This window comes from Gopherus flavomarginatus, chromosome 3 (assembly GCF_025201925.1).
Source record: "Gopherus flavomarginatus isolate rGopFla2 chromosome 3, rGopFla2.mat.asm, whole genome shotgun sequence".
Classification (NCBI taxonomy): domain Eukaryota; kingdom Metazoa; phylum Chordata; order Testudines; family Testudinidae; genus Gopherus; species Gopherus flavomarginatus.
The window spans coordinates 250,978,604-251,003,050 of NC_066619.1; the positions used below are offsets into that span (position 1 = coordinate 250,978,604).

At 41.5% G+C, this 24,447-nt stretch overlaps 1 protein-coding gene across 2 annotated transcripts in view; it reads left to right on the forward strand.

Annotated features, from left to right (window-relative positions):
• Nucleotides 1-24,447, forward strand: part of PPARGC1A (PPARG coactivator 1 alpha) — a 506,418-nt gene that overhangs the window by 141,855 nt on the left and 340,116 nt on the right. The window contains exon 2 of one of the 2 annotated variants that reach the window (XM_050947558.1): nt 18,545-18,597. The exons of the other annotated variant lie outside the window; for it this stretch is intronic. The gene's annotated coding sequence lies outside the window, so the exon portion shown is untranslated. The remainder of the gene's footprint in view (nt 1-18,544; nt 18,598-24,447) is intronic. 2 annotated transcript variants of the gene reach the window in all.

Genomic DNA, 24,447 nt, shown 5'->3' on the forward strand with positions numbered 1-24,447 from the left:
TTGTTCCATGTCTTTTAACCAGTTCTCAATCCATGCTGTAGTTGTACTCTGCCTACAATGACAATGTTCTACATGTAGATACAGGCATTCATAACCATAACTGTATACATATCCCCTAAGGATCATCAGGTTCAGAACATTGCATGCTTTCATAAAAGACTTTACTTGACATGCATTTATACACAATTACATTGTACCTAGCCAGTTGATTCTATTGTTTATTCTTTGGGGTTCAGTCTTGCCGTTCTATCCTTGTGGTGTCTGGACCCTGATTGTCAGGGCCAGTGGCCCCGCTTGAGGGGCATACAAATTGTCCCTGGTCCATTTGGGTATGGCTAACTTGTTTAAGGCCTTAATAAAATCCCTTGCTGGGCTTGGTAGGGGACTCCAGGCCCATCTACTCCCCTAGATTCCAAGCCAGGGATCTTGTACAAAGTGGTTGGCACCAAGCTCTCTCTCATCCTCTTGCTCTTTCGTTGATCTGCTTCCTATTGTGCTTGTCCTGCAGGCAGTTCCTCAGGGCCTGTCTACACTACCCAGGCAGTGATTGATCCATTGGAGGTTGATTTATCACATCAGTATAAACGTGATAAATCGACCGCCGAGCACTCTCCCATTGACTCCGGTACTCCACCAGAACGAGGAGCACAAGCATAGTTGACGGGAGAGCATCAGCTGTTGACTTACCTCAGTGTCTTCACTGCGGTAAGTAGATCTAAGTACGTTGACTTCAGCAATGCTATTCATGTAGCTGAAGTTGCATATCTTAGATTGACCCACGTGGTAGTGTAGAAAAGCCCTTAGAGTTAATCCCTGTGATCTTCTCCCCCAGAGAGCCCCGTCTTCTCACCAGCCTGTTGCTGAAAGCTCCTTCTCTGCTTGGTTCCTATGCTTCTCTGGCAGCCACTCCGCCTGTCTGCTCTGCAGTCCTTTTGAGAGTCCGCCAATAAGCCCCAGCTGAGCAGTCAGTTTCTCCATTAGCCTTTGTGACAGCCTGGAGTCTGTTCACCCCATGACACCAAGTTATTACACAATGGTTCATTATGGGTGTTTTACAGTTTCCTCTGAAGCATCTGGTAGTGACCAGTGGCAGAATGCTGAAGTGGATAGACCAGTGGCCCAATCTGCTACTGCAATTCCCATTTTCATGGGTTTAACGTATTGCTGTTAAGTTTGCAGTACGCCTCTACCTTGATATAACACGAATTCGGATATAACCTGGTAAAACAGTGCTGGGGGGGGGGGGGCTGCGCACCCCGGTGGCTCAAAGCAAGTTTGATATAATGCAGTTTCACCTATAACACGGTAAGATTTTTTGGCTCCCAAGGACAGCGTTTTATCGAGGTGGAGGTGTACTTAGACATGGCACGTCTTTGACTGACATGAAACACATATCATAGGCTGGTGTTTTGCTTCTGATGTGCTGTATTGGTTGTGGCAAGCTGGAGCTGAATAAACAGATTGTAACATGCTATTGACATCACTGAAAAGCTTTCCGCAAGGTGCTGCGCTCCCCTCACCTTTTGCTTTGCCATTTTGATTCATTTATATTTTCTCTCACATTGAGTTTTCAAACAGTTAAATGCAGGACAGTAGTTTTAAACTTATATCAGTAACTTGGGCTGAATTACCTTAATAACTTATATTAAATGATGTTTGGATTACTTATTATATGAAGAATATTATCCGTAATGTATCTGTCACAGATAAACGCCCCCCCCCATATGGATGAATGTAATCTGTTCGTTGGTTTATGAGCATGTAGTCCCACAGGGGCTCTTACAAATACACATGCTGGATTTTGCATTTGGATCTCTGAGTAAGCTGAAAGATCTGTAAAATCACAGACAGAAAGACAGTTTCCCTTTGACTAAGCATTTGATGGCACTTGTTGCATTACTTGTTCCTGGAGGTATATGGAATATGTTTGCACTCAGGAAACATATTCCTGACATGGTAGTTTAAGACAAGACGATAAAAATAACTGATGATCAATACTAATTCCTTTAACGTTTGGTTAGACAAATGCTCCATTTTCATTACCTTGGAGCATAGGTCCATCAGAAATGCCTGTATGACACAAACATTTTGGAAGATGGTAATATGTCTGGAGAGTCACATTAAATGTGTAGGCCGTGTGTGTATTTATGATCAGAAACAAACCTTGCTGAGAAGATGGGAAATAGTACAAAGGAACTGAAAATATTTTTAATAGGATTATGGCCTCAATTACGGCTGGATCCAAAGACCGTTAGTGGGACTCTTTCCACTGACTTTTCTCACCAGTCCAGATGGTGCCTTTCATATATTAAGGAGGCATAGGCAGCATATCTATCATTGTGGTTGTATTGAGGTTTGCTGGGGATTAAATCCTTTTGTTCCATTATGTATGTAAAATAATGCATATCAGCATCAAAATTACAGCACTTTCTCAGAGGGCAAAGACTGAATTTTCAGGAAAGTTAGAAGTAGATCTGCCCAATAGTTTAGGATTTATAATCTGTTTAACTCCTTTCTGAGACTTAGATTTGCTTTTCACACTTTTCTTTGACTCCTGTTAGCTAACAAATGGCTGGGTTATAACACTTCCGGCTGGGTTATAACACTTCCAACTTTAAGTCCATTAACACTATACACTTATTAGCATCATTTGTCCTAACTACTTTCATTGATATCTATGTAGGTGGATAAAGAATGCCTTTGGTAAACAATTAGGTTACATCACTGTTTGTATTGCACCCTCCTCCCCTTCCTCAGCCTTCAAATCTCCACTCATTAGATAACATCCAGCCAGGTTTTCCTCTAGTACTTGTTCACCTCATCCCTCAGCATCCAGTAGGTCTACTAATGAGCCAAGAAGTTGGTCTAGGAACTGGGACTGGAGGCTAGTGGGGATGTGAAACAAAGGGGTGCAGGTTGGGGCTGGGAAGCAGGTTGCCCTTTCTGACTAGAGCCCCAGTCAGACTTCACCTTAGCGCCCCCTCTGCTTCCCTCACACAGCCACCTATGGACCTAACTAAAGGGAACTCCTTTGTGAATAAGCTGGTAAGGTGTGTGGGATTCGGGTGGCTAGCTGGCCAGCTGCAGAAACTGACACCATAACAGATTTAAAACACCTCCTCTTCTAGGGAAAGTTTCTTACAGCTCCTTTGTGCTCCCTGTTGCTGGGCTAGGGTATAAGAGCTAGCAGAAAATGACAATTATTTTTTGTGTGAAAGTTTAATTTTTTTGGTTTTGTTTAAAAAAAAAAATGAAACCTAAAACTGAAATATTTTCTATTCTAAAAAATTATTTTCAGCACAAAATTTTGGTTGTCAGTAAAATATTTTAGATTTTGGCTTTCTGTTTTTGTCACAAAAATGAAAAAATTGCCAAAAATATTTTTTTCCACAAATGTTTTCATATTGACAAAAAGGCCATATTTTGATCAAAATTACTTTTCAACAAACATGTTTTGACTGGCTCCAAGTAACTTCGTTTATATAAACATGTATACTGTGTATAGAAATGTGTAATATAGGTATAGTGTAAGAAGATATAATTACCTGGAGAAAAGCCCAAAGCTACAATACAATGTCAATTGTCCTCTGTTTTTGCTGAAACTATAGAGCAAATACAACATGTAAAACCAGTGGTGGTTATTTAAAACTGCGTTGGTTTGCAACTCTCTGCCACAATATATTAGTAAGGCAAAGAGGCACAAAAGCCTTTTCTCTGACAAATATCAAAGCCATATCAGGAGGAAGAATTCTTGTAAATGTATGTTGCAACACAGTTTGGGTGTGCAGCTGATTCAAAAAGTTGACCTTCTGGTGATCTTATGTCAGGTCATTTAAATCTTTCAAAGCTGAATTACAGTTTTAGATAGAAATATTTCAAGTGTGTGTAGGGTTGCCATGAGTCCAGTTTTTACATGGACATTCTGATTTTTGGCTTCTCTGTCTTGGTACCATTTAGGGTTGCCAGGTGCCTGGTTTTCAACTGGAAAGTCTAGTCGAAAAGGGGACCTGGCAACTCTAAATGTCATCCAATCCAAAAGTCCAGTTACTGTGGGGTGGGGGGAGGTCATTAACTCATGCTGTCCCCTACTTAACTAGGGCCACCTCCTACCTGCAGGTAGGCTCCCTGAGATGATCCAGTGAGTGAGAGGGGCAGGGCCTTGGGGAAGAGGCAGAGAAGGAGGCAGGGCTTTGTGGGTCCAGTTACCTGCAATTAGAAGGTTGCAACTCAATGTGTGTGTATATGAATAGGACTATTACATAAGCTTTGGCAATGGAAAGGGGATTTTTTTTTCCTGAGAAGATCACTTCTGGGTGAACACAAAGTTATTGGGATATTTGAGTCGCATTGTAGAGGCATCCAAGAGCTGGGAAGAAGAGGATTGAGATCCTTAAACAAATTTTCCTGAGTAGCAGAAAAGGCTTGGGTTTGTTTCAGTTTGAGAAAAAGGCAGTGATTCTTGCTGTGTCTTATTTTAACCAAACTGGTTTGCTCATTCTTATTTCTATTCCAATTAAGTCTGCCGTGGAAAGTCTAAAGGACACATTTATGTGTGTAAACTGACTGATTACTCATATATTAGTGGTCATTAAGGCATCATGAGTCAGCAGCCACTCACTGAATGGAACTTATAATTTCGCTTTTATTTTGAATTTACTGCTGAGGGGGGAGTATATAAAGATTGTGTCCTGTTGGTGAATTTCCTAGTACAATTCATGGGCTTGATCCTGCAATATACTGAGCACTGTCAAATCCCACTGATTTCATAGGGGATATAATATCTTGCCCGAGGCAGTTGGCACCTTGCAGGATTGTGCCCTGTATATATTTAATTGCTCTTTTATTTTGCTTGTCATAGATAATAACTGAACTGTTTGGGCGCTTATACCATCGTCTTTTGGGATGGATGGTTTCCATTCATATTTATCCAGGTAGAATAATTCTACTTTCCATGATCATGGAATACACAATACACTGTTTTAATTTTTCCTCCCAAGGTCTAATACTGAAATACTAAAAATGATCTTTCTTGAAATTATTTTTAGGTAGGACAGTAATATACGCAGTACAATGGTAAATACAGTAAAATATTATAGGCTCCTACATTGTTGACAAAAATCTGTTGGTTACAGATTTGCTTCTCTTGCTTCTCTTTTAAGATCAAGTCACTTTTTCTATTAGGGGCATCCTTTCAACGTTAGTTGAATATTGGTGTGTAGCAGAGGTACACACAAAAGGCTATCTATTATTGCTTTTGAGATGCATGCAGAGCTCTAAATGACACTTACAACTTGATTTTTAAAGCTAGGCAGTGCCATTGTATGCCACCAATGTGCTCTCCTAAACTGCACGTGCATATGAAAATTGTGTGCGTGTGCAAACCAGCTCTCTGTGCATGCACATCTGCTATTTGTATGCTTAAGGTAGGCATTCCTAATGACACATGCCTGCCTTTGAAAATCTTCCCTGTTGTTGTCATCAGAAGATGACAGATTTTCTCAGTAGGTTATGAAACTCAAGGAAAAAAACCAATCAAACAGCAAGAAGGGTGCTTTATTTTTGAAGATGGGACCAGCTGTAACTGGTGTTGTTTCTGGTGATTTGGGGTGATTCTTCCCTCACCACAGATGCAAGAAGCAAATGGCATCGATCGGTGCTTCTTACCCTTTTTGGGTGACTGTACTAGTTACCAGATTAAAACCTCAGCTGTGCTTCCTGCTTGACATTAGGGTGACATTCCTGGTATTTGGGGCTTTTTCTTATATAGAGGTCAATTATCCCCCACCACTGTCCTGATTTTTCACGCTTGCCATCTTGTCACCCTACTTGCCATTCAACTATGAAAACACTAAATATTTTGTAAAAAGAATATCATGTTCTTCATTTTTCCTCCTCCTTACTCTCCTTTCCCCCATTTCCTTTACTTCTCTTTCCTCTCTTTTCCTCCTCTCACATTACTTTCCCCATATCTTGTATCTCCCTGTCTCTCTTACCCAGAGTGATGGCCAACTTACTGAGAACCTGGAGGCTGCGCTTTATGTTCATCTCCTTTCTAAGATTAAAAAAAATGCAAATAAATAAAAAATATATGCATGTGTGTTTGCTTATACACTGTACTTAAATAATATGGTGAGGGGGCTTGTAATACAAAGGCAGGATATCTAGTTTCATTTTTCCTTCATAAAATGTCTGAAGTTGAATATGCCAGCAATTGGGGCAGGTGAATGTTGATAAAAATGAAAGCATTTACAGAGCCTTTAAAAAGGAATAATAGATTTGGGCTCTGAACTGCTAGAATCGATTAACCGAAGTTTTTTTTTTCTTTTAAATGTGTACTTAAAAATCTAAATAAATGATCTGATTTTGAGCACCTCACCTTGACTTCAGTGAGAGCTGCTTTATGCTCAGCACTTTTGAAAATCAGCCCACTTATTTAGATTCCTAAATATGGACATAGAAGCCTAACTTTAGGCACCCATGATTGAAAACCTTGGCCTCACTCTTTGGTGAGTGTATCTCTGTATAAATAACATGATGACTCGTGCCCTATAAATATTTGAGAGATGATATAGTGAATGAAATGGTGGCCTCAGGCCACATTATAGGACTTCATGGGCCACATTCAGTCCCTAGGGCATGCTTGCCCATTTGGTTGTTTATTTTTTTAATCCTAGTTAATGTTCATCAATATTTATTAATGGCCATCTTCAAAGAGAACAAAAAAAGATGAGGAGGAGGTAAGGTAAGTGATTTGTGTATTGCTCACAGTCTTAGCTGTGTGTACCTGAATAGTCTTAAATTCTGTAGTATTTGTGGTAGTCATGAAATGACAAGAGAACAGGAGTTCAGCCCTTCTGGAGGCCTAGAATCGCCCACATTCAAATAGTGTGTAATCATTTCCTCCTGCGGGGTCTTGATCGCATACATTGTTTTTATCTTTCCTACTGCTAGAGTGGCCCTATATCCTGTGTACATATGCCTCAGCCCTGATTTATAATTAGGAGCATCTGGCCATGCTGATGCCTAAAATAATGTCCCCCGGAGAAAGGGATGAGAAGGAAAAATACAGTAATGTTTTACTGGCTGGTTGAGAGAGAGAGAAGGTTTCATGCCTTCTCTGGAAACTAAGAGCCAGATATTTGTCCCATTGTAAGCCCCTTTGGTGCTGCTCCAGCTGTACAAAAGGAAGTTAAAACTGCCTTAAGGCAACCAATGAGGATTCCCCTGAGCTGGAGGCTGGTTTTGCCCTTGGCAGTTCTCAGAACTGGAGACAGCAGAACGATGGAAAGCCACCTATGCCCAGATTTTCCTAGGTATGCTCAGCACTCCTGTGGTGCAGCTAGAAAACTGGGCGGGGGGTTGGGTTCCTTAGATAGGGCTTGTGGAAGAGGGCTTTAATGCAGTCTCACATCCCTCCTGGATTACTTGACTGTTAACTTTTTGTTTCCCCTTTGCATAATGTTCCTTTAAATATATAATTGAAGTTAAGCTCAAATTGTGGATTGTGCATAAAATATATATTTTAAAATGAAAATAGCTAAAATGGTGAAACTAATGCTTTAGAGATGTTTTTAGTAGAGTCCACTTGAAAGATGGCTCCATCTTACATAGACCTCAGAGTTATTCTGTTCAGAGTGGTGGCTACTAATGGCCTCAGCCCTACCAATTAAATTCTGTCTCCGTTATATCTGTATACAAACAAACTCCCCATGTGGCAGATGCCTTTCATTTCCCCCATTTATCTCCAGTAGCACAGTAGAGAGAGCAGCAGCAGGAGAAAGGTCTGGCATGTTCTAGCTCTGTCATAGCACCACAGAGTGCAGGACGGAGGAAGGGGCAGGTGGAACTCCTGGCCTCTAATGAGCTACCTCTCCACTGAATGCATAGAGCAGTGTTGAGATCAGAGCATGCTCAGTGGCTGCCTACTTAGGGTTCTTTCTGGCTATAGAAAAGTTGCTCCAAGGAGTGTAAGCACGGGACCAGCATGAATGCAGAGCTCCCCCTGGCACCTTAGGAGGGAGGCTGAGGCAGAAGGTGTGAGGAGCTGGTCAGTCTGTGATTTCAAGGAGGCAGCAGGTAGGGGCCTAGGTGCAGGGACAGAATGTAGCTTGGGGCAAGAAGGGTGGAAAAGAAAGTCTGCGATCTGACTGAAGGTGACGGAAGACCTTGAGTAGGGTGCTGCCTGCTCATTTTCAGGAGGAGCAGGGGAGCAGCACTGAGAGTTGCAGCAAAGGAGCTGCTGGTGAGGGACGAGGAATTTATTGAAGCATAGAGTGCCCCAGTTGTCTAGTTAGTTGATTTTTATTTGGCACAAATTAGAAATGATTCTGTGTGTCTGTGTGGGGAGCCATAATTTTTTTTTGAGGGGGCTTAGTGTGGAATATCTAATTGCCAGCCTGAGTCCTGTCACTTATCTTGGGCAACAGCTGCTAATCTCCTATATGCAGCTTTCCATTGTAAATTAATGGTGGAGCCATAGAGAGGTCTTATGGTCAAAGGAACATACAGGTGCTGCTTTTCTGCACATAAATGATAGACTAAAATGGTTAAAGGAATGGATTATAGGGCTAAGTTTTTAAGATGGCTTCAACCCAGTAAATCTGATGTGCAGTTGTTAATTGCTAATTATATGTTAATTATCAGTTAGTTGTGTGTACAAGCAGCAGGCAAACAGGACTGGTACGGGCAAGCACACATCTGCCTTGCACAAGTCCTATTTGAAGGCTGTTTTTGGAAATTTGATCTTTGGAATGTTTAGCGTATCCAAGGAAAATGAACCTCCTATGGAGGAGTGTTTATTCAAAGAATGGCCCCTCTTCACGGTCCACATTTCTGCATAGCAAAAACTGAAATATAGGAGAAAGATGAAATAAATAAAGGAACCATTCAATGAAAAATGATTTTTGTTTGGAGTGCCAAAACAGATTGTCTCTTGTTAAACAATGGAGTCGTCCTAAACCCTAAATTGTGCCCTCAGATGCCAGTTTACATCTCCTATTAAAATGAATGGAACTTCGTGTGTGCATCTGCATCCTGAATTTGGCCCCTAAATAAATATCTGCTTAAAGAGTAAACTTTTTAAAGAAATTCATTGGTTTCTGGCTGTGTGACAATGCAAATCTTACAAAGCAGCACTGTGTGAACCTGGAAATGTATGTCTTATACCTTCACATTCCATTCCAACCCTCCCCTGCCCATTCTTGCAGAACATGTTGTAGCCCCTTGTTGCAGACTAAACGCCAGCACTCAGGTAGTTAAAACAATACATTTTTGTGTGTGTGTGTGTGTAGTGAATTGATGCTATCCATCTGACTCCTGGTGATAGCCAAAGCTTTATGGTCAAAGGCTGTCCTTGCTCTTCTGTACCCCAGGTGCAGACTGAAAGCTTGGATTCCAACCCAAGTCAAGTCAAGCAATGAGGTTATGCATTTACTGTAACATTATTTACTCAGGGCCTCCATGGTGCGTATTTAGTTGGCAGTCCTTTCCCTGGGCTCCCAGTTCTGCTGTATAAATATGCTATTCAGGTCTGCTAAATTTTTATAAATTCCTCTATCAACCTGGCTCACTGGGCTTATCCAACAGTGGCACTTCAATTGTAAAAAAAATGTTTTGTTAATGATTTTAGCATATTTGTTTTCCTCTAGTGCTGTGTTCTTAAATATTTTCACAATACCATGCTTTTGAGATTAACTCCCTCCGAAGGAGTTCAAAAAGGGAAATTCATACGTAAATATATCTTAAATTTTGTGTGTGTGTGTATACAAGTGTACTGCATTTGTATTGGAAGCACACACGTAAATACTGATATAAAGCTCTGTAGGAAGCGAATGGACTTGTTAAAGACAGTTGACTGGGCAGCATCTGTTTGACCAATAGCTTTATGCTGCTGTAGCTTGGAGCTGATAACGTTAATAGGAGCAGCATGTTAAATTGTAAATTTGATGTAAGATACTTAGTTTGTCAATAAATAATTAGAAAACAAACATTCCACTTGTTAAGGTACTGTAACTTTTGTTTATCTGATGGGCACCCAGTAATTCTTACTTGTACCTGTTCCTTGTAATTATTGTTATCCGTACTTAAAATTCTTCCTTATTTTTCCCATTTTCATAACAACTGCACTATGATGTGACATCTTTTCTGGATATTTTGCTTGAATAAATAAATATGATATTACATTCAACTAGGGTATTTGATTATAAATCAGTTCTGTAACAGGCGTCATAATGTTATTTAGATTTTCGGTTTACACAGACCTTGTAGCAACTCCCCAGAGCTATGCTACAGAATTAGAGGAAGATGTGAGTTGATGTAAGAAAATTGGTTTTTGTAATATGCTGATGTCAGTAGAGTTTTGCTGTGTGGAAAGATATTTAAATCAATGTTTCTACTTACTCTGTCGTATGGACTAAAGATTGGTAATGATTTCAAATTACTGATTTGTTGGCGTTTGGACTTAGCATACATGACAATAAACGTCTTTTCCTGAGTAGAGCATTATTTATATGAAGAGAATAAAAAAACCCACCCCACAACCTCCCAATAATGTAAAAGTGTCACCTCCTGTTAGCAGAATCCTAGTTTACAAATTTAACCAATTAGAGCTTATATATTTGTAGGCTTACTGCTTGATTGCGGTCCAACTGGTGTCTAGGGTTCTGTGAGAGCAAACCTGCAATACTGGATTTGAATAACTGTCTCATTGATTAGCAAACAGAATGACACTTTACTGATCAACTACTGAAGAGAGATGTGAAAACATACACATTGAATAAATATATTTACTAACCGGATGAATGATAATGGTGACTCTTAAAGAGCACTACTTAGTAGTAAAACGCATTATAGTGGCATATATTGGTGCTTCTAATTATTGGAAACTGTAACCTTTGTGATGTTTTTGTGTGTTCAGTGCAGGAGACAAAAGGGAGAAATAACTATCAAAAGAAGTGGGTGTCCACCAGACCCATTCCCTTGAAAAGTGGGGCAGGAACAATGATGGGGCCTTAATTAAAAAATAAGTGGTTGATTTGTTCTGTTCTCCAACGAAAACAAGCAGATGGTAAAATGCATGTATAGAAAGCTGCAAGGTTGTCTCTGACCCATCTGCGCTGCATGTCACTTTGTTGAGGTAGGGATGGCAGTTTCACAGCAGGGGCAGGACCGTCCATGCATACATTGTGATCTACTGGAAACTCTAATCTCAACTTTCTGGATCTCCAGCCAGACATTTGGAGTCAAAAGATCAGATTAGCTGGTGTAAATAAGGAGTAACTCCGCTCAAATTAATGGAATTATGCCAGTTTAAAATGCCAGAGAGAGTCAAATCAGGCCCAAAGTCCTTCCACACAGCAACCGAGCTCCCAAACGCCCCCTCTCCCCTATGCCCCTCCTGCAGCAGTATGGATGTCTCACATGATGGGCTGTCATTGATCTCTCACTCTTACAGTGCATGCTCTTACAGCTGTGGTGTTTTATGACTGTTACATCCAACTTCCCAGGGAAGCCTGTAGAATGGCTGCTACAGTCTCTTTCACTAGCTAGCTACACCTGTGATTTTATAGCAGAACACCACAGTGTTCAGGCTGCTGCTAACATTAGTTTAGCTGTCACCTCCCGTCACATAGGCACCCTCCTGAGTTCTGCACATTTGCTTCTCTCCCCCATCACACAGTGCAGGTAATACATGGTGCTAGGTACGGTAAACAGTGAGGTTAATAGATGCTGCCAGATGTCCAGAATCTTTGATAGTCAGACCACTTATTTAGGTGCTTAAATATGGTTTTAGGAGCCTCAATTTAAGCTCCTTAAAAATATTATATCTTAGACATAGTAGAAATAAAAGCTCAATTACCGTCAATTATAACACTACAGAAGCATTAGGGATTTCAACTACCTACTACCATACATGTAGCATGTTCATGTCCATCTTGTCAGTAAAAATTCATGAGTCATGGCATGATTTTATATGCAAAATATGTCTGGGGTTCATATTCCTTACTTCATGAACATGCTACGAACATCCAACTATTTGGAATGTGATTTGTCATCTAAATGTAGCCACTGCTATAGACTGAATGTTTCTTTGCTGTGAAACATTTTGATCCTTTTAAAACAACTTGAACAAAGAGAGCACTTCACATTACATTTTGATGTGTGTCTTTATTGAAAAAGCTCCTCTCCATTGCTGAAGCAGTGGAGCATTTGCATTAAGTGATGCAGGAGATGCCATTGCAATTTCATGAGAATTACCCTTTGCAGTGAACGTTAGATTAAACACCTAAGTAAAATCCCTTGGAAGTGGTAAGAAGATAAATTAGAGCAGAGCTGCACTGAGGTAGATCTAAATTACGTACCTTCCTTTTAAAATTGTTTTTAATTGATTTGGCATACTCTTTAGTTAGTTAATAAAGAATATTGTACCTGTGGCTGTGTGATCACTCATGTGAGTTAGATCTACAGCACTAAGAAACTTCCGTTATCAAAGGAAAACAATTTCATAAAGGGGCTGCCTTGCTGCACTGCTGCTGATAATGTGTCCAGCCTTTTTTCTGATTAGTGCTGCAGTGTTATACTAATACTGAAGATGTTCCCTAGCAGATAAATACAGGTTCATAACATCAGTCTAGCATTCTAATCTGCTTCTTGCTTATGTGTCATGGCAAGTTACTCATTTCTTGTATTAAATCTTTCCTGCGCATTAGGGGTCTATGAGTGTTTCACAAATGGAGGTGGGGGGAATAGGGAGAAGTTGAAAATAAATAAGAAATAAAGGGTTAAAAGTTGTGGACATATGAGAGGAGCTTGTTCCAATGAGAGAGTTCTTCCCATTTTACCTCTCTGAAGGCTTGATTCTGAGTTATGCTGAGCATACATGATTCCCATTACAACCAATGGGAATTATGGGTGCGCCTCAGCTTTTGGGACTGGATCCTAAAAGAGCAGGTAATTTGGGTAAAAATGTTTAGCATGAAATGAATCTCACTTTTCAATGGCAGCTTTATGTGGTGCTTTAAACTTTGACCTAACTTTCATATGCTTTCTCCCAGATCTTACTAATTAGAGCTCCCCAAAATCCCAGAGCAAAAATAAAATCAAAGATCAGTTTTTTCAAATGCTGATGTGCAGAGTTAGGCACCTAGCCTTGCCCCTCTTCAGTGCAGAGGAGAAGATCCCTTCATGATAAGGGGTAGTCATTCTATGGATCCAGAGTCGATACAGAAGGAGAATATTGGGTAAGACAGGCAGAGGAGTAGGAAGGACTGTAGGAGGCACACATCACTCCTCATCCAGGGAGAGCTGCCAACTCTCTAATTGCACAAAACCGAACACCCTAGCCCCACCCCTTCCCTGATGCCCCGTCCCCCAATCACTACATTAACCCTCCCTGTGTGGCTCACTCTCTCCCACCCTCACTCACTTTCACTGGGTGGGGGCAGTGGGTTGGAGGTGCAGGAGGGGGTGAGGGGTCTAATTGGAGGTGTGGGCTCCGGGGTGGGGCCAGAAGTGAGGGGTTCAGGGTGCAGGCGGCAGCTCTGGGCTGGGGCAGGGAGTTGGAGTATGGGAGGAGGTGAGGATAAGGGGCTCCATCTGGGAGTGTGGGCTCTGGTGGGGCTGGTGGTATGGAGTGCAGGGGGATCCAGGCTGGGGGGTGGGGCTGAGGGATTTGGAATGTGGGAGCGGGCTGCGGGTTGAGGCAGGGAGTTGGGTGCAGGAAGGGTTAGAGGCTCTGGGCTGGGGATGCGAGATCTGGGGTGGGGGTTGGGCTGGGGATGAGGGGTTCAGGGTGTGGGCCAGGGGCTTGGATTGTAGAGGAGTGAGGGCCCTGGCTGGGGGTGCAGGCTCTGGGGTGGGGTCAGGGATGAGGGATTTGGTGTGCATGAGGGGGCTCCAGGGTTGGGAGGTCTCAGGGTTGGGGCACGGGCTTACTTCGGCGGCTGTCAGTCAGTGGTGCAGTAGGGCTAAGGCAGGCTCCCTGCCTGTCCAGCCTCTGCGCTGCGCCCCGGAAGTCGCCCACAGGCACCCCCCAACATCTGCCATTGGTCACGGTTCCCGGCCAGTGGGAGTGCGGAGCCAGTGCTCAGGGTGGGAGCAGCATGCAGAGCCCTGTGCCCCTTCCTCCCCCCCGCCTAGGAGCCAGACCTGCTGGCTGCTTCTGGGGCCCAGCACAGTGCCAGGACAGGTAGGGACTAGCCTGCCTTAGACCCGCAGCACCACCGACCGGACTTTAAACAGCCCGGTCAGCAGTGCTGACTGGAGCTGCCAGGATCTCTTTTCAACTGTGCATTCTGGTTGAAAATCGGATGCCTGGCAACCCTATATCCAGGTCCCACAGTGCATGAAATATGGGAAAGATACTAGAGGCTCAGGCTGAAATGCTTTTTCCATTGAGCCTTTTCCCAGAAGTCCTGGGGGCCATGATGGCAAGCAGGAGTACCTAGTATTGCAGCTGCAGTGGCCACCAATACCTCTGCACAGGTAGCCCTGGCCTTCCATGCATCCCAGAGAATATATTCTTTGCAGGTGAGCCACATAGCTGCTCCTCCTCCCCCAGCTGAACCATCAAGGAAGAATACTGTTAGGGAATCCTTGTGGAGGTTTCTCTCCACAGCTGCCTTTCATTGTTTTATATGTGGGAGGAGTTGAGTCAGGCCTCAGTCCCAGGTATAGACAAGTACAGAAAAGGGACCCAGAACTCCTGACTGTAGGCACCCCAAGTTTGACCATATTGGCCTAAACCAGTATATTTAAAAAGATTCCCAAGCAGCGAACTCTTAACTCCTTCAGCTAGCATCCACATAAGTATAAAATTAAAAAAACTATCCCCACCTTACAATTATAACTTAAATTATCACACATTACAATTATTTCAAATTCATTTCAGTATACAAATCGCTATTGTATATGGCATGTTGTTAATGTTTACTACTGTAATTACTAATTTGCAATATAAGGCAGCAATTTTATAGTTATTCAGTTACGTATAATTATTATCTCAAATAGGAGACGGCAGTTAGCACTGAAATGTATTAGAAATGATTGTACTAAAATTACTCTAAGAATATTTGACACATAATTCTCGTGTAGTAGAAGATGGATTGTATTTTCTACTATTCCTCCTCCACTCCACACTTTTAGAAAATCCCAAAGGGCCCAGTCCTGCCAACACTCCATTGCAGGATTAGATCAGACCCACAGGGCTAGGACTAATATATATAATTTATATATTATTAAGGATGTGATTCCAACACTACTCTTCAGGCTTAGCAGCTCTTTACTCCACAAGTAGTTCAATTGTGGTGAAAAAGGGCTACTTGTGGAGTAAGGCTGTACTTGTGAACAGGCTATCAGAATCTGGCCTTAAGTGATCAGGGGAATCATTAAAGAAAAAAATTCATGCCCTATAGCCTAATTCACAAAATGGTTGAGTAAGCTTCATTGTTAAATAAACTCTGTTAGTTTTCAGCAAGATAGTTCTTGCCTATAACAATCCCATTTTGCTGTGGATTTAAAATTTGTGCGGTTCTAAGCCCTATCAACTAAAATCAGTGGCTGTACATCTTAATAAAGCAAAGATGAGTATGCTATGCTAAATAAATGCACCTTCTCCGTCTATGTGCAAAGCTGAGATAAGTGCACGCACAGCACAGGGAGATCTGAATAGGGCCCTCAGTGTGTTAACACAGCATATTGACTCATATCAGTCCTTTAGCCTGGTTTAAAATTGATCCCCTTAGAAAAGTTAAATATCACCTATGTTTGTAGATTGCTAGGCAGCTATTAAGATAATTCTTTTATAAATACAGATGGTGCCCTTATCAAAATTACATAGCAGTAAATAGATGCGAGCAGAAATAATATGACACTTTGATTAGCTAATAAAATGGAGCACAAATGGAATAGGGATGCTTAGTTGCTTTGACAGTTTTTATACAGTCTTATTTATTGTTTATTCAGATTTGATAAATTTCTATCAGTTCTTGCTTAAGCTGTTCTTTTGAACTTTTAATTTAAAAATAATCTGTGTTTTACTCTATAAGATACAATATCCTCATTGATTAAACTCTGCATTATGACAGTTAACCTTTGACATTCTTTTTTAAGGTAAATTTATAAGCCATGTTGCATGCCAAAACCCCAGAAACAAAGGGAATGAAGTGTGCCAATTAACATGTTGTGTGGAAACTATTGATTTAAGCAAATAATTTCCAGGGATTTGGCAAGCAACAGATAAGATCTCTTTATGCCATGAAAGATACTGAACATATTTTTCTTATACCAGTGGATAGAACGAAGAGAGGAAAATTATACAGGAGGATGATTATCCTGTGGAGAGGGAATTATACTGAGAAATTAATCTATAAACCCTAAAGGCTAGATCCTCAGCTGTTTTAAATCAGACTTGCTTCACTGGCTTCAGTGGGTCCGGAGATTTGGTCCAATATGTATCAAGCATCCCTTTGTAAATTTCTGGTAGCAATGATGTGGGAAATGGAAACTGACCTTTCAGAAATATCAGAATAATCAAATAATTGATGCAATAATTGATTGACTATTATCTTGCAGCAATTATCAAAATGGTTCAGCTATTGGATAAGATCTGCACTAGTAAAATATGGCAGATAAATATAGTACTTGGTGTGTAGCCAAAGAGCTATTTTAAATGTATTGATATATAATGAAGATTCATTTACAAACCTTAAAGCAAACCATTGTAAAATTATCACATTTTCCAAACACTATAATGTAGGAGTGTAAGATTTGCAAAGGGACAGTTGGCTGAAACAAGCTTAACAAGCATGCCTATTCTCTCAGTCATGGGGAAAGATCAGTTTTGGTAATTTTACAAAGTCTATGCATATAGAGTACAAGGTTTCTAGTTAGAATCTCAAATGTACCAATGCTCAGGATAATCTCACAGGCCTAATCATTCTGCCTAGATTCACACATGGAGGAGGGCTTCTGTGGCACTGTTGGCTACTCTGCCTGGACCGGTGGTGTCTCTGTGAATGGGAGTCTATGCTGAAGAGGTGAAGATTGGGTGGGCAGGGGAGAGGACTGGATGGAGCCAAGGTTACCACACTATGCAAACCTCAGCTATGTTATCATTTCCATATAGCCCCTTGGAAGTCCTGGAATACACCAGGGCCAGAGAGAGGCCTGGACAGCGTGGCCCCCTACTGTTACTCTCCTGGATCTGGCATGGAGACACAGAGCCTACCTGAGGAAGGCCTTGGCCTCCTACACGTACCCAGAGGTCTGCCAAACTTGTGAGCAGGTTCCACGGCCCCCAGTTGGGCAATGTCAGAGGTGGGAGAATCTTCCTGAAAATATCTTCAAAGAGAGCCTCCCTTGGGGCTCCTCATAGTGGATTTTTCCACAGGTTGGGGTGATTTAGGCCAGTGAGAGAGCTTAATCCCTGGCTACCTTGACCCATTTAAACCACTGAGAGTAAGTCTAGTTACTAGATGGAAACCAGAGAAGTTCTTTCTACCAGCTGTATGGATGTAATGAAATCCTTTGACTCTTCTTGTTTTCACCAGTAGGCTATTAAAAATTAAAAACCTATTTTAAAAAATAAAATCCAAACTAAAACAAAATGACCCTTAAATTTCAGATCTTTATGGACATATTGCCAACTTGATGCATGAGTTTTTAGCTGTGCGAATCCCTTCAATGCTAGTGGGAGTTGTACAGCTAAAGCCTTACACATTGACTTAAGAATAATATTCTTTCATCTATTATTTTTTGTTTAGCCTTCCTATTGATTTTTTTCCCCATCTTGCCCTTGTTCTTTAATGAAAATGTAGATTAATTTAATGCTTTTCTTTTCAGTAGTGCAAGGCAGGCATCCATGAGTAATCCCTCCCTGGCCTACCACTCTGTGGACAAGCCTATGCCAAGGGCACACTTACGATAGTTAACACAATAGTGATTAATAAGGGAAATCCCTTACCTTTCCAATGTTTCCCCAAAAGCAAGCACAGTACGATCAACATAGCGTGACTCTTACCTGAAATAATAGACTTTTTAAACAGTTGTTCAAGATGACTGTTCTACCCATTTTGGCTGAACTTTCCTTTGGTACTCATAGTAATGTGCCTGATACAAACAGATGTACATGAATCCAGCGTTTCAAGAAAGATCATGCCATATATATATCTATATATATATGACAGGGCAGAATTTTAACATTCTTTCACTAGCCTGGGGCATAATGCATATTGGCTGGCTAGAATGACTCTTGCTCCTGTATTTCAATTGATTGTCTTCTCATTTTAAAAAGGGATTTATTCTGCGCGGCAAGGTGGTAGCTCTTTCCCTTCCTGTCTTAGTTTGTGACAACTGACCTAAGCACTGAATCCAGTGGGACTACAAAAAATGAAAACACCTTTATCTCTGAATTATATGAGAAAACTCACGCTCTCTCTCTTTTTCCCAAAGAATTTGCACTGCTTCCCACTAAACACCTGCAAAACGTTGGGAATAATATGTTGTTGATCTGGCGAAACACACAGCCATGTATTTAATTTTTTTTTAGGAAGTGCTAGCCAGTTCAAGGGGAAGAGAGCTGTTGCCATCTTGCTGGGTGAGGTGAGGTCTCTTTCAAAATGAGAACATGAACCAGATGGAATTCAGAATACTTAAAAAAGGCAGTTTGCCAAAATGTCCATAAAATGGCAGAGATTAAAGCAATTTCTGGCTCTGATTGGATTACCATGGTCCAGAAGCACGTTAATCTCTACCACTGCTGCTTTGGGGGAAACCGGTGATTGAGACGTGTGTTGTGGGACCGTGCTGTAGAAGCAGATGACTGTACTTAGCTCTTTAATCTTCTAGTCCTGTGGCTGTAGTGAAGAAATGTTTAACCATTGCAGCAGAGATTGAGAAATAGATTGTAAGTAGGTATTTTTATCCCTACTATGCAGAAAAAAAAATCATGCCCCCTTCTTCCCACCCCAGCATGGTGCAGCGTAGCCTGACTGTGGGCTTGTCTACTCTCCAACATTAATTTGGATTAAAGTAGGGTGTGAATCCAAAGCCCAGTAGTTATTGCGAAATGATTCCATGTATGGACACTTATATTCCTGAAGAAAAGTACCTTGTCCCTGTTTAGCTTTATCCAATTTGCAAGTGTAGCTATTATATCTATTCCAGAATGACTCCATGTGCAGACAAGGCCTTAATCAGAAGCAAAACAGGGAGATGGGTGAGGGAAAGGGACAGACTTTGATAATATAAAAAAGTGAAGCAGGAATGCACAAGAGTAAAAGCCCAGACACAGAAATGAACAACAAAACCTCAATAAAAGGGGAAAGAAAAAGAGAGACTTTATTAAACAGAAAAGAATGTACTTGGAAGACACAGTAAAAATAGTCATGGAGGGTTGAATAGAGTCTGTGCCTGCCTGGACTCAGGCTTCATGAACCTGCAAGCTGTTCATCGATGGAGGCTGCTCTCTGTTTGGAAGAACACTTCCCTGCATATGGCACCCCAACTTGACTTACATCTTATACAGCTGACTAAAATGACCACCTTTCTCTGAGTGGATTCTGTGGCTTTACAAAATCTGACTGCCAGCAGCCTCAGGAGAATTATACTGAGTGATGCACTGAGGTCAGCATATCCTCCAAAATCTTAACCAAAGCTGGGTTTTATCAGCTACTAAAGAGTCTTAAGGAGGGTACATGTGACTGCTGCTGAAATTCTCCAGTAGATTTCTGGTGCGCAACAGATCTCTCAGGGTCCAATGCACTGGACTTGACCCTATTCGGTACTGGGACTCTGGTGCTGAGTTCTCCCAGAACATTGGACTCAATGACGTCTCCATGCAGGGCACAATCTTTCTTCTCAGATAATGAGTGAGAGGATTTCGGTTCCCACTGCTTGTCCTACCTGCTATGTGGGTCCCAATTTCATCATGGATACTAGGCATACTGACCACCTCCATGGTTTGGACAGCCCTGGTACCAGCCGCCAGCACCCTACATTCAGTGACCATGCTGGGACCCCTGGCAGGCCCAAAAGCAACAAACCTCCCACGCTTCTAGTATGGCATACCAACAGGCAAGGAGGCACCCTCCTTCAGCTGCAGCATCAAATGGTTCTGAACCCCCTGAGCAACTGTGGGAGGAAGGTGAAGCTGAGGCAGAAAGAGAAGGCACCTCTCAAGCTCATCTCTCATTGTCCTCACCTGATGAGGCAGCAATGTCCCCTCCGACACCCATGGCAGATGATTTTAAATCATTCCAGGACTTAGCTTAGAGGGTGGCAGAAGCTCTGCAAATACAGCTGTATGGAGTTACTGAGCCTCACCAAAAACTGGCGGACATTCTACACTTTTCCATCTCTCAGTGCCCCCCGCCCCAGTTAATGAGGTGCTCCTGGATCCTTCCAGAGTTATATGGCAGATGCCTGCCTCCGTCCTACTAACATGCAAGTGGGCAGACAAAAAGGGTATGGAATTTTTATTTTCCCACCCACCTCCAAATTCCATCGTAGTGGATGAAGTTAATTCTAGAGGCCGACAATACCAGTTTAAATCTACCCCATAGGACCGAGACAGAAAGTACTTGGATCTGTTTGGCAGAAAAGCATATTCACCAGCCACTCTTCAGTCCTGGATGACTAATTACCAGGCCTTGTTGGCCAAATATGACTACCAGAACTATATGAAAGAAGGTTCCTTCATTGATCAGCTCCTGGATTCCCACAAAGACCAATTTATGGCCATAATTAACGAGGGCCAGCTGGTGGCGAAAAGTCTCTCCAGTCTGTCTTAGATGTGGCACACACAGCGCACACATCCCATGAGGTCAGTCTCCTTGTCAAACGCCTTCTGTAAGCGTATCCCTGTATCAGAGATCTGCAGAACAGTTACCTTGGCGTCTGCGCATGCCTTTGCAGGACACTATGCCAGCCTGGGGAATTTGGCTACAGATGCCCAATTTGATGCCATAGTATGGCATCTATATCAGACTCGACTCTGAAGCCCCAGCCTCCAGTGATGGGTACTGCTTGGGAGTCACCCATAGTGGAGCACCTATAGGGACACTACTTGAAGAAGAAGGTTACTCACCTTGTGTAGTAACAATGATTCTTCGAGATCCCTATGGGTGCTCCACAACCCAACTTCCTCCCCTGTACTTCGGACTTCCACTGGTTGCCTGTGCAATAGAGAAGGAACTGAGGAGGAAATGCCTATGCACGCTGGCTAGCCGTGTAGCAGGCAGGGAGCTGTGTGGCCATGGACGGGATGGACTGCTATTGAAATTCTCTGATTGGCAGCACGGGGGCACATACACACCTATAGTGGAGCAACTATTTGTACACACATCTTAAAGAACTGTTGTTGAGTAACTTCTTCTTTTCAAGACCTAACTGAAGAACAGAGTTTAGAAAGTGAGCCTGAAAACTGACACACACAAGGTTTTGTTAGGTAGACTGTTTAGAAATAAGCTTGAATCCAATTTAACATTTATGAGGGATGTTGTCTGATTCACCTAAGCAAAAGTACCTACTTTTCAAATTGATGTTTATACAACTTATTGGAGACACAGATGAGCCATATACAGAGGAACAGTTATATTAATGTGACAGCAATCACAGGCAATGTTATTGAAAACACACCATCACTCTACCCTCCAGAATTAACATCATGACCTTATGTCAGTGACTCACTATTATCCTAATATCTGTTTTTGGATTCTGTCCAGTCCCATTAGATATCCCCCTGTTGATTGCTCTGTTACTGGTGAATGTTAATTGCCTCCAAATCTCTTTGGAGTTCAAATGCTTGGGAAAAAATACTGAGTGGTAAAGCTGCTAGTTTTATTAACAGGCAAGTAAATAATAAAACTGTTTAGAGATTTGAGTGAAGTGCCTGAGACTTGAGATATAAACAGCTGATCTCACATCTTTCTTTGCATGTCTGTCATGTTAGTAATGAGATAGTAGAGTAAGCCATATTGACTTTCAACATTTAAATATCAACAGTGTCTATCCAAATCGGTGTGCTTTACAAGGCAGTGAGAGTCCATATCCTTCCCTGTTGAATTCTCATCTGCTTGGTATTAAGTGACGCCCCTTATTACCTTTTAAGATGAGTTTATATTTAGTGAGTCTGTATAATTAAAATGATAATGTAAAAATACAGCTATGATTTGGTTTGTCACCTGTTATTTAGTATTTTTCCCTTCCTAGTAATGCATATTTGATGCATCGTCTTCAGAGAAGTTGATGTTTTGCTGTGCTTTGCTGTAAAAGAGAAACAAAATCATATGAATACATTTCTTTTTGCTTAATTGCAGAATCTATCAAAAATTATACATGGGGAAATCACAGAATACTCCCATTGCAGGATTATTTCCAGCAGTTCATTTTCTAGGGTTTATTTGGTCAAGTAACACACACACAAACTAAACTTTATAAAAAGGTTAATTACTTTTATAAAGTTGAAATGAGCAATGTGAAAAGTGTACTGTAACCATGGAGAACAGGATAATTTCATACTTTGATATCAGTGGTCTTCAGTTATTGGATGATATTTAATCTATTGGAGATGTGTAATAACCCACCTTAGACATCGATCCTCTAATTTCATTTCAGGAATTAAATATTTTCAAATACAGTAATGTCTGTGTACTGTAATGCATTATAGATAAAGAAACATAGCTCTAGACATCATCTACTAAATTGTCTGGCAAAAGTGTTTGTTACCAAGTTATATGGGGATGCTGGTGAGAAGTAGAGTATGAGCTGAACTTACATTATGTCCATATAGTTTACTTTAGATGAAATGAAATAAAGTTGCTATTATTGTTGTTTTATTTCAAGTGGTTGTGAGGCTGATAAAATATAATAAAAACCACACAAAACCCTCACCTCTTTTGAGCTTTTTACACCAGTCTGAAAGGCATAGGAACTACAAACTAACATGGATGCTTTTAAGCAATGGAGCATGATAGCCTCCATCATTCAGTTACTGTATTGGTGGAGAAAATGTAAACAGAGCTGAAGTATTCTTTTGTGGGAGCAGAAAAAAAAAGTGGGGAGGAGGAGAGAATAATTAAGAATAGTTTTCCATTTACTACATATGAACCAGAGTTAAATGGTCATTGATCAGTGGTATTTCTTAAAACACTAATATACCAGTAAGTACTTTGAACAGTCACGATCCGATATTGTTAGCCCTTAAACTCCCGCTTCTAAGAAATGGTATTTATGGGAATGACTTCACAGTACCAACCAGTCAATATTTCTGACGTCTCTAAAATAAAGACAGTGGCCAAGATGTTTTTAAATGAGTGTCTTAAATTAGGCTTCTTAAATCATACTGAGGTACCTAAATAAGTGGCCTGAATTTCACAGTTGGTGAGCACTCAGAAGCTTCTATGAATTTCCATTTTGAAAATCTTGGCCAGTGTCGTCTTTACTTAGTGAGAGGTCCTTGCTGTGAAGATACCCTGTGTGACGGGTTCTGCCCCAGGGTGCCACTTGGAACTGGGCTACCACTGAGCCCTCTGACTCACCAGCCTGGGCTCCCTCACACAATGTGCTGCTGTGACAAGTTGCAGACCGCTTCGGTCCTACACTCCCACCAGCATTCACACAGGCAGGGGAACACCTAGCTGCAGTTAAATGCAGGTTCTGACCATCCTCTGCATGAACCAACAATAAAGAGTCTACAGCCAAGATAACCTCCAGCTCCTCAGCCTAAGACCCCAGAACTGTACCATCCTGCCTTGGTCAAAACTCCAACCAGTATGAATTTACTACTCAGTGACTAGTATGAATTTATTACTCGGTTTGCCCCTCCCTTGATGTGGAGAATATGCAACAAGCCTGTGTTAACAAGCTGAGATTTTTTCCTCCAGACACTTCACTCAAAGGCACACTGGTTTAGATAAAGCAAAATGACCACAAGTTTAACAACTACAAAAGATAGTTTTTAAGTAATTATAAGTGACAGCAAACAGATTGAAGCAGATTACCTAGCAAGTAAACAAAAATGCAAACTAAGTCTCACATACTAGATAGATTTGCATATGAATTAGCAATTTCTCACCCTGGCTGTTGATACAAGCAGTTCACCAAGTTTCCATACACAGGCTAAAAATTCCTTTAGACTGGAACTAGCACTTCCCCCAGTTCAGTCCTCCTTCCTCAAGTGTTTCCAGGAGTTCTTGTGTGGGGAGTGAGGCCACTCAGTGATGTCACACCACACCTTGTATAGCTTTAATGTATGTTGGGAACCCTTTGTTCCAAAAACAGTTCTCATCCCAGTTTGTGGAAAAATACAGGTACCCAAAATGGAGTTCAGTACCATCTGGTCTGGTCACATGCCCTTGCTGAGTCATAGCAGCTATTACTTACAGGCCAGCTGAAGCATTTACAGGAAGGCTAAACTCTTTCATAGCCCATTGTCTTTGTTGATGAGCCATC